Below are 10,197 nucleotides of genomic sequence, written 5' to 3'. Positions count from 1 at the left end.
AAAGTGTCTTTTGGGATACACTGAGAAGAACTATGCCTGTGAGTGTCCACCAGGATTTGCAGGAGAAAACTGCGAAAACGGTAAGGACAGGCTAATGTCATCACCTTTTTTTTGCTGCTTTCCTAGGAACGTACTACGTTTAAGTGTGGCAGCTATTAAGTTGAAGAAGGAAAGAGAAGGTTCTGCGAAAGCAGAAGTGATGTTAAAAATGGACTTTCGTGTTCAAGTGCAAAAGCAGTTGTGTTCCTCGCTTTTAGCCGCATTGGAAATTCAATAGCCTGAGTTCATTTCGACCTTCACTTTTTTGGCCAAAGGTTGGTCACAAGTATCAGTCCTATATAAAATAGGATGGTATTTCTGTCGCTGTTATAGCCACATTCAAATTCAAAGTCATTGAGGCGCCTTTCAAACAGTCATCATAGTTGATGATGGTGAACAAAGATCAAAGTGAATTGCTCGATAATTTTTATCAAACTTTGAAACTTTGGGTACCTGTATCCTTTTCTCATTAAGATATCGATGAATGCAACACCGGGAGCCATGATTGCAATGAAAATGCAACTTGTACAAATACGGCTGGAAACTTCAACTGCACGTGTAAGCCAGGCTTTACTGGTGATGGACGGTCATGTACAGGTACAATAGCTATAAGTGTTCCTTTTATTCGTATTGCCAGAAAATATCACTGGTTCATTTTGAGCTGCGAATTTTTTAGCGTACTATTCGTCAGAAGCATAAACTCTCACATAAAAGGTGATGATAGGTTTTTTGTAGTTGGCCACATTCGTAAGTCAAGGCCTTGTTCAAATTAAACAGTTATGCTTGTTCAGTGATGATGGTGAACGAAGATCAACTGTTGGATGATTTTTATCAAAAGGCTTTAAAAGTCGTTAATTGAGTACCTGTATCCTTTCTTGGTATTCAGATGTCAATGAATGCAGCACCGGGATTCATGATTGCAATGAAAATGCAACTTGTGCAAATACGGCTGGAAACTTCAACTGCACATGCAAGCCAGGCTTTACTGGAGATGGACGGTCATGTTCAGGTACAATAGCAGTAGTGTCGCTTAGTTTCAAGTTATTCGCATTGGAACTGATATCACTAGTTCATTTTGAGCTGAGCCTTTGTTCTTGTCAATTTTTACATGAAACTGGATGGTCTTTTTTTGGTCGTAGTCATTCATATCATATCATATCATATCTTTCTTTACCCCCGGATTTTAGAGTAGCTTGGTGTAGCTAATATCTCAGAGCATTTACCCTCCCAACCATGATACACCACAGAAGACAGACCACAACACCGGGAACTACATGCCCTACTCTTTGCGACAAGTGTGTGGGTTCTTTTATGTCCCACAGGATTATGAACATTGAAGGGTTGTGGGACGGAGCCTACGGTTTATCGTCCTTATCCGAGAAGACTAGAGAGTCTAACCATTTGCAGATGTAATTACAAAGGCAGCACTTTCTCCTCAGTTATTTAAAGACCCTGAGTGTTGGTCCGGCCGGAGTTGAACTCACGACCTCACGCGTGACAGCCCGGTGCTCAACCAACTGAGCCACCGGTGCGCAGTTCATTCCCCATTCAAACGGTCATCATAGTTGACGACGGTCAAAGTGTTTAATGGTTAATTTTTATGAAAGTTTGAAATTGTTAACTGAGTACCTGTATCCTTTCTTGCTATTTAGATTTCGATGAATGCAGCATCGGGATCCATGATTGCAATGAAAATGCAACTTGTGCAAATACGGCTGGAAACTTCAACTGCACGTGCAAGACAGGCTTTACTGGAGATGGACGGTCATGTTCAGGTACAATAGCAGTAGTGTCGCTTACTTAGAAGTTACTCGCATTGGAACTGATATCACTAGTTCATTTTGAGCTGAGACTTTGTTTTTGTCAATTCTCACATGAAACTGGACGGTCTTTTTTTATTCGTGGTCATTCATTCCCCGTTCAAACGGTCATCATACTGTTGATGATAGTAAACGACGGTCAAAGTGTTTAATGGATAATTTTTGTGAAAGTTTGAAATTGTTAACTAAGTACCTGTATCCTTTCTTGCTGTTTAGATGTCGATGAATGCAACACCGGGAGCCATGATTGCAATGAAAATGCAACTTGTACAAATACGGCTGGAAACTTCAACTGCACATGCAAGCCAGGCTTTACCGGAGATGGACGGTCATGTACAGGTACAATAGCTATGTGTTACCTTTATTCGTATTGCCAGAAAATATCACTGGTTCATTTTGAGCTGCGAATTTTTTAGCATACTATTCGTCAGAAGCATAAACTCTCATATAAAATATGAGAATATATATTTTTTTGTAGTTGACCACATTTGCAAGTCAAGGCCTTGTTCAAACAGTCATGCTTGTTCAGTGATGATGGTGAATGAAGATCAACTGCTGGACGATTTTTATCAAAAGGCTTTAAAAGTCGTTAATTGAGTACCTGTATCCTTTCTTGGTATTCAGATGTCGATGAATGCAGCACCGGAATTCATGATTGCAATGAAAATGCAACTTGTGCAAATACGGCTGGAAACTTCAACTGCACATGCAAGACAGGCTTTACTGGAGATGGACGGTCATGTTCAGGTACAATAGCAGTAGTGTCGCTTACGTTCAAGTTATTCGCATTGGAACTGATATCACTAGTTCATTTTGAGCTGAGCATTAGTTTTTGTCAATTCTCACATGAAACTGGATGGTCTTTTTTTGGTCGTGGTCATTCATTCTCCGTTCAAACGGTCATCATAGTCCATGATAGTCAAGAACGAAGGTCAAAGTGTTTAATGGATAATTTTTATGAAAGTTTGAAATTGTTAACTGAGTACCTGTATCCTTTCTTGCTATTTAGATGTCGATGAATGCAGCATCGGGATCCATGATTGCAGTGAAAATGCAGCTTGTACAAATACGGCTGGAAACTTCAACTGCACGTGCAAGAGAGGCTTTACTGGAGATGGACGGTCATGCACAGGTACAATAGCTAAGTGTTACGTTTATTCGTATTGCCAGGAAATAACACTGGTTCATTTTTAGCATACTATTCGTCAGAAGCATAAACTCTCATATAAAATATGAGAATATTTTTTTTGTAGTTGGCCACATTCGTAAGTCAAGGCCTTGTTCAAACAGTCATGCTTGTTCAGTGATGATGGTGAACGAAGATCAACTGTTGGATGATTTTTATCAAAAGGCTTTAAAAGTCGTTAATTGAGTACCTGTATCCTTTCTTGGTATTCAGATGTCGATGAATGCGGCACCGGGATTCATGACTGCAATGAAAATGCAACTTGTGCAAATACGGCTGGAAACTTCAACTGCACGTGCAAGACAGGCTTTACTGGAGATGGACGGTCATGTTCAGGTACAATAACATTTAGTGGTCCTTGCCTTTTTCCGTATTGGAAATATCTATTTTTTTTGTTCGATGAAAGTCATGGCGGTCGGTCACGTTTGCGCCCGTCCCTCGATTTTTATCATTATCTTCATTATCCTATTTCTTTCCTCGCTTCTCCTCGACAGGACCAGCAAAAATATCACTTTTGATTCAAATCGCTGTACTTTCTTTCGACGAATTTCGTCGCGGTGTCAACAGCTAAGGTCTCCCATTTGCAAATGGTCTAAACGTGGCCAAACGACCATGGCGATGCCTGACGTTCGAGACTTCTTTGAGGTTAATCTTATTCTCCTGTCTGGAGACATTCACCCGCAACCTGGGCCCTCGACACGAGGAGAAGCCGGCAGCAACGAAACTACAAATTAAGGCAATAAATCGACCAGAAATCAAGCAACGAAGAATCGAAAACATCTCATGTCCGTCGCCCATCTTAATGTACGCTCTGTGGCGTCTCGGGAAAATTTCCACCTTCTTAAGGACATGATTATCAATAACAAGTACGACATTTTTACAATTTCTGAGTCGTGGTTGGACTCTACAATATGTGACGCGGATATTCTCATTCCAGGATATACGACTTTCAGGCAAGATCGAGGGCTACACAAGAGAGGTGGCGGATTACTTGTTTACGTAAAAAACATTTATAAGGCCTCGGTGATTGAAAAATGGTCCTCAATGTCTGAATCCAATTTTCAACAGCTTTGGATGAATGTACAGTATAAGAAATTTAAATCTTTTCTTCTCTGCACAGTTTACAGACCACCGGATGCCCCAATACATTTCTTAGAAGACTTAAGCAAGACGTTTGTTGACTCCTTGCTACGTGGCTTAAATGTGCTAATCCTTGGAGATCTTAACTGTAATGTTCTTGGAACAACTGATCCTGGGGGTCGCGCGTTGATCAACTTTTGCTCGACGTTTGGCCTAACACAACTCGTTAAGACCGCAACAAGAGTAACCGAAAATTCTGAATCACTCATCGATGTTGCTCTGACTACGAACGAAAATATTATCAACGCTTGCGATGTGATACAGTCTGCAATTAGCGATCATAGTTTGGTGAGCTTAACACTCAAGTTTAAGACACTAAGGCCACGGAACACATTTGTAACCACGAGAACATATAAAAACTACGATCGCAATGGCTTTATTGATGATTTGGCAAATGTTCCCTTCCATATAGCTAATATTTTTGATGATCCTGACGATCAAGTAAACGCCTTTAACTGCCTTTTTCTTCAGGTCTTGGACGAGCACGCCCCAATCAAACGAATCAGGATAAATTCAAGGCCTAATCCATTCATTACACCAGAGATCAAAGGACTAATGAACACGCGTGATATGTGGCATAAAAAGGCGATGAAGACCAACGACAAATTACACTGGAATGCTTATCGCTTTTTTCGTCAGGAAGTCAAACGGGAAATTAAGCTTGCTGAAAAAGAACATGTTCGTTCTGAAATTTTAAAATCGAATGGAAACTCCAACTCGATCTGGAAAATTCTTAACCGTTGTCTTCCAAAGAAAAACGCTCCATTAGCCGCTGTTGAAAATCCACTCCTTCTGGCAAATAAACTCAATGAATTTTATGCTAATGTGGGAAAATTGACAGCTTTGAAAGCCACGAATCTTGCTAAAGAACACAATCTCAACATTCGAGGCACTGAGGGAATTCATCCGTGTGAATCCATTCACAGCTCTGGTCAAAAAAATACTACCTTGTTTACGTTTCGTCCCATCACTACGGGCGATGTGCAGAGGATTATTAGGAGTTTACCGTCTAACAAAGCTCCCGGTTGCGATAAAGTAAATGCAAAAATTCTGAAAGATAGTTCACCAGTCATAGCTCCTATCCTAACTAGTCTTATAAATGACTCCTTTTCTTTGGGCAGTTTTCCACTTCAATGGAAGAAAGCAGAAATTGTTCCAATTCTCAAATCAGGGGGCAGTGAGGAGCCTGCCAACACAAGACCAATTTCACTACTACCTATTTTATCTAAAGTATGTGAAAGAGCAGCTCACTCACAGCTTGTCAATTTCCTCGACTCAAGCAATATAATACATCAAATGCAAAGCGGAAACAGAAAATTTCACTCAACCGAAACCTCATTACTCTATTTCACAGACGAACTGCTAAATAACATGGATCACAGAAAGATGTCTGTTATTGTTCTCTTGGATATGTCCAAAGCTTTTGATAGTATTCGACATGACTTGATGTTGCGCAAACTTAGCAACGTTGGTTTATCGGAATTAGCGTGTGCCTGGTTTGAGAGCTATTTGTCACAACGTCACCAAGTCGTTAAGATTCAGGACACCTTGTCCAGCCCTCTACCCTTAACAGTCGGAGTACCGCAAGGATCCATCTTGGGCCCAGTACTGTTTGCATTATATGTAAATGATCTCCTTCGAGTCCCAAAACACTGCAAGCCAATGGGCTATGTGGATGACACAAAAATCTTCCTCGGGTTCCCGTCAAACAAACTTCAAGACGTTATCTCTGCTGTAAACGAAGATCTCAAAGAAATAGTGAGTTGGTGTTGTAGAAACTCACTGCTCATCAACCCTGATAAAACAAAACTCCTTTATGTGGGCGTTCCCCAACTAATGAGGACTTTACCTGCCACTTTTCCAAGTGCCACAATATTGGGAACTGAAATCAAGCCTGTGACAGTAACTAAGGACCTGGGAGTGCACATTGATTGCTATCTTAACTTCAATGAGCATATCACTAAAACTACATCTGACTGTATGTTTAAACTAACGAGAGTCAATAGGATAAAGCATTTATTGGATCGAAGCACTCTAATATATCTCATAAAAGCTTTCGTCTTTTGCAAACTTTTTTATTGTTCGACAGTCTGGAGCAACACAAGCAATGAGAATATTAAAAAACTTCAGTTAGTCCAGAATTACGCTTGCAGGATCGTAACTGGCTTGAAAAAGTACGATCACATTACAGAAGCCCTGAAGTCCCTTAAATGGCTTAACGTAAAGAAAAAACTACTCTTTAATGACTTAGTCATGGTTTATAAATGCATCAACAACTTGACTCCTAACTATCTCTGTGAACGATTTAAACAACGCTCAGAAATTCACCAAAGAGATACCAGGCAAAAGAGCGAGCTTACGTTACCCAAGTGTAGGATCGCGACTGGGCAAAGGGCTTTTGCCTTCCGTGGGGCTAAAAGTTTTAACTTTTTACCTAAATTTATCAGAGACACGGAAAGCCTAAGTGGTTTTAAAAGGAGAACTTTTAAGAATATTTTCAATTCGTAACATGTAAATTTAATATTGAAATATAAGCTGTTTTTATATATATCTATATAATCTATATTTTTATTTGTAAATAGTTATTACCTTATTTTATCTTATCTTATTATTATCTTGTTTTTTTTGTAATTTAATATTTCATATTCATGTATGGCGGAAGAGCCCCCAGGGGGGAGCTATGCAATAAAGTATGTAGTATGTATGTATCAATAGTTCGTTTAGAGCTGAGCCATTATTTTTTGTCAGAAACAAAAGGGGTGGACTGTAGTAGGACAATTCAAAGGATTCAAAATAAGGCATCGTGTACTGTGACAAGTTTTCTAGAGACCGATACAACACGGGCTTGTCGTAGACCACTCTTGTGGGCGCGTCTGATTTAAGCTTGGTTAACCCCTCCCACAAGCTAGTGTGAGGTATGGGTGTATCCATGAGATGAGGTCACAGCCTGCTTCTTCAAACCAGTTTCATAGGTCAATCAAGGTTTATATAATAAGCCGCTCAATAATGCACGCATTGGTTTCTCACCTTATGATCTATTAGAGGACAAACGCAAAGCTGACGTCATCATCAAAACTTCAATTCTTTATTTTATAAAACAAATATTTAACAAGTCGAAAGGGGTTCAGTATTGTCTGTACTCTTATCGACAACGATATTCGTCATCACGGTGGTCCAAATGTTGTGGACTCACGAGTCGCAGCCAACGCCGAACCACTCAGTTTCGATTTGTTTTTTACCACAATATTTAACGCCAAAGAAAGTGTTTATTTCAGAGGGGCTCCAAACTCATGACACAAGGAAAGAGCAAGCGTTGTCTATAACTTTCTCGCAATACGATTGGTTTATTTCCCAAAACGAGGGTTCCTGATTGGCTATTACATTGCGTGACAAATTCGACGCGAGCATGACGCGAGCAGCGTTGTCTAGAGTCTTATCGACAACGGCAATTAGCCAATCAGATTGCGAGATTACAAGCAATTGGGATAAAAATTACATTTTTTGCCGTGCGTATGTTTAGTGATAGATCACAGGTGGCGTCAAAATGAGGTAAGAACATCAGTGACACACTCGGCTGCACTTTTTTGTCCTTACCACATTTTGACGTCGTCGTCTGTGATCTATGAGCGAGCTTACGCAACAGGACGTCTGGAAGACTCAGGACGGCAGAACGGCGAAAAAATGTCGCGCGAGACTGTGCATTCCCGATCTTACGCGACATTTTTTCGTCAGAAGAGACGCACGGCAACATGGAATGTATTTGTTAAATAGACCCATTCCTCTTATGAGGTCGGCCGCTGGACAATCAACTGCCAACGGCGCAGTTTGCTAATGGTAAGTTCCCACTGAGTCCCTGGTGGCTGACGTCCTCTGTAGGGGCAAACTGACAAAATCGTAATTTCGATATAAAGTGCAAAACTAGCTGTTATTGCCCACCGTTAAAAGACTTGGACTACTCAGGAATCACTAGGAATTAATTCGGGAAACTTAATGCAACTTGTGCAGCCTGTTTGGAGCGAAATCACAAGGAGTTAAAGTGCTATTATGTTCAAAAAATTACTTCCTTTTTTTTCAAATTTTAAAAGTGTGTTTGCTTAACACCTGACTGGCAAAATTTTGAGCTTTGAATTTTTATCCAAAGGCTGTTTACTTTCAGTGAAAGTTTCGGATTACAAGGTCCCTCATTACTCACGTTCAAAACTGACTGATTGGACCTCAGACGGTTGGATCTAGGGAAAAGTGACGTCATTTACCCACAACCTTAAAATTTTAACGTGTAAATGCAGCTTCTTGTGTGTGCAAAACACGAGTTCAAAAGTCTGAAAGCCCGCTCAAACTCCCATGCTGCATATTAATTCTGCGGCGCACGCACGCATTGCATTCTTAAAGTAGTGAGCCTATGACGTAATTTTCTCCTCGATCCAGCTCTCTCAAGAACTTACGTTACCGGTAGTAACAGCTGGCCATTAAATAAGAAATTTTTTAGTTTTAGAAAAACAGGGGTCTTTTTGAAATCAAGGCTTAAAACTTTGGCTGGTTAGTGTTTAGCTAACATAGTTCTGAAATCCGAAATCCGTCATTTTCTCCTCGATCCAGCTCTCTCGAGATTTTAAAGTTAGTAATGGTGGACCATTAAGTAAGAAAATTCCAGTTAAAATAAACAGGTGTCTTTTTGAAATCCAGGCTTAAACTTGGATCAATTAGTGGTAAGTTAACATAATTTTGAAATCCAAAGAAGAAAAAAGAATTGATTTTTTGGCCATGGCAGCAATTTAACGCAAAATATATGTCAACGGCAAATCCTAATCTTTCACGTCAGGACTGCTTTAACGCGAAAAACTCATACATTTTAAAGCAAGCTAACAATGTTCATCGTACGTGACACTGACGGCATTTACTGGTCAGTAAATAAAACGAAAAAAATCACATCTGGGCTTCTTCCCGAAACGAATGAAAAACTTTCGAAATCGTGCTAAGAGCAAACTTAACTTGTTGGAAAAAACTTTTTCATGTTATCCTGGCTATTTAATATTGTATGGGTAATGCCCCAGCGATACAGCCATATTCTTTTATTCATCAAGGTTGAACCAGCAAATTGATTCACTTAAACAAATTATGAAGACCTGCACTGATGCCATCAACAGATTAATAAGTAACACGATAAAATAAAGCCTGAGTATCTTCCTGAAATCGTACCTATAGAGAAAAGTAACCATTTTTGAAAACAAAAAGTTTCTTCGCGCAAATTGAACATGGGGAATATCATCCTGTTTATTTAATATTGTGCGGAGGTTTAAAATAATGACACATTTCTTTTATTTATCAATTGAAGATTGTACCGGCAAATTGAATTACTTCACAAGATATCAAGACCTGCCAACACAGTCAGCCGAGGATGTTGAAGTGTTCACTATTGATGGAAGTTTGTTTATGGCCGTCGCTCAGATGCATGATTCTTTCATCTACAAACTAAACGAAACACCTGGAAATTTTACCCTTCACCAGACCATAGACACCATTGGAGCATGGGACATCGAATACTTTATGATCGCTGATAAACATTACATTGCTATCGCCAATCGTTGGGATGTTGATAAACGTACTTACAAACTAAATTCTTCCGTTTTCCAGTGGAATGGACACAGTTTCGAGCTTTGGCAGAACATTTCAACATCCGGAGCAACCAGTTTTAACTTCTTTAAAATACATTCGGAACTGTTCCTTGCAGTCACAAATTCTTTCGATGGAAATTCTTCCCGTATAAACTCATCTATCTACAAGTGGATGGAGAAGAAGTTTGAGAAGTTACAGGAAATAAGAACACAAAGAGGGTGGGATAGTACAGTGTTAACAATACACAACGAAACATTTATTGTTTTTGCAAATTGGTACGATTCGGATCCTTCCCATTCTTCAGACGTGATGAAATGGTCGGATAAAAAATTTGTCGACCCGAAATTCCCTCAGATCTTTGGCCTTAACGTCCAGGATCTCAAGTCCTTCACAATCGAC

Source organism: Montipora foliosa, chromosome 13 (assembly GCF_036669935.1).
Source record: "Montipora foliosa isolate CH-2021 chromosome 13, ASM3666993v2, whole genome shotgun sequence".
Lineage (NCBI taxonomy): Eukaryota > Metazoa > Cnidaria > Anthozoa > Scleractinia > Acroporidae > Montipora > Montipora foliosa.
This window is presented reverse-complemented; position numbering follows the sequence as displayed.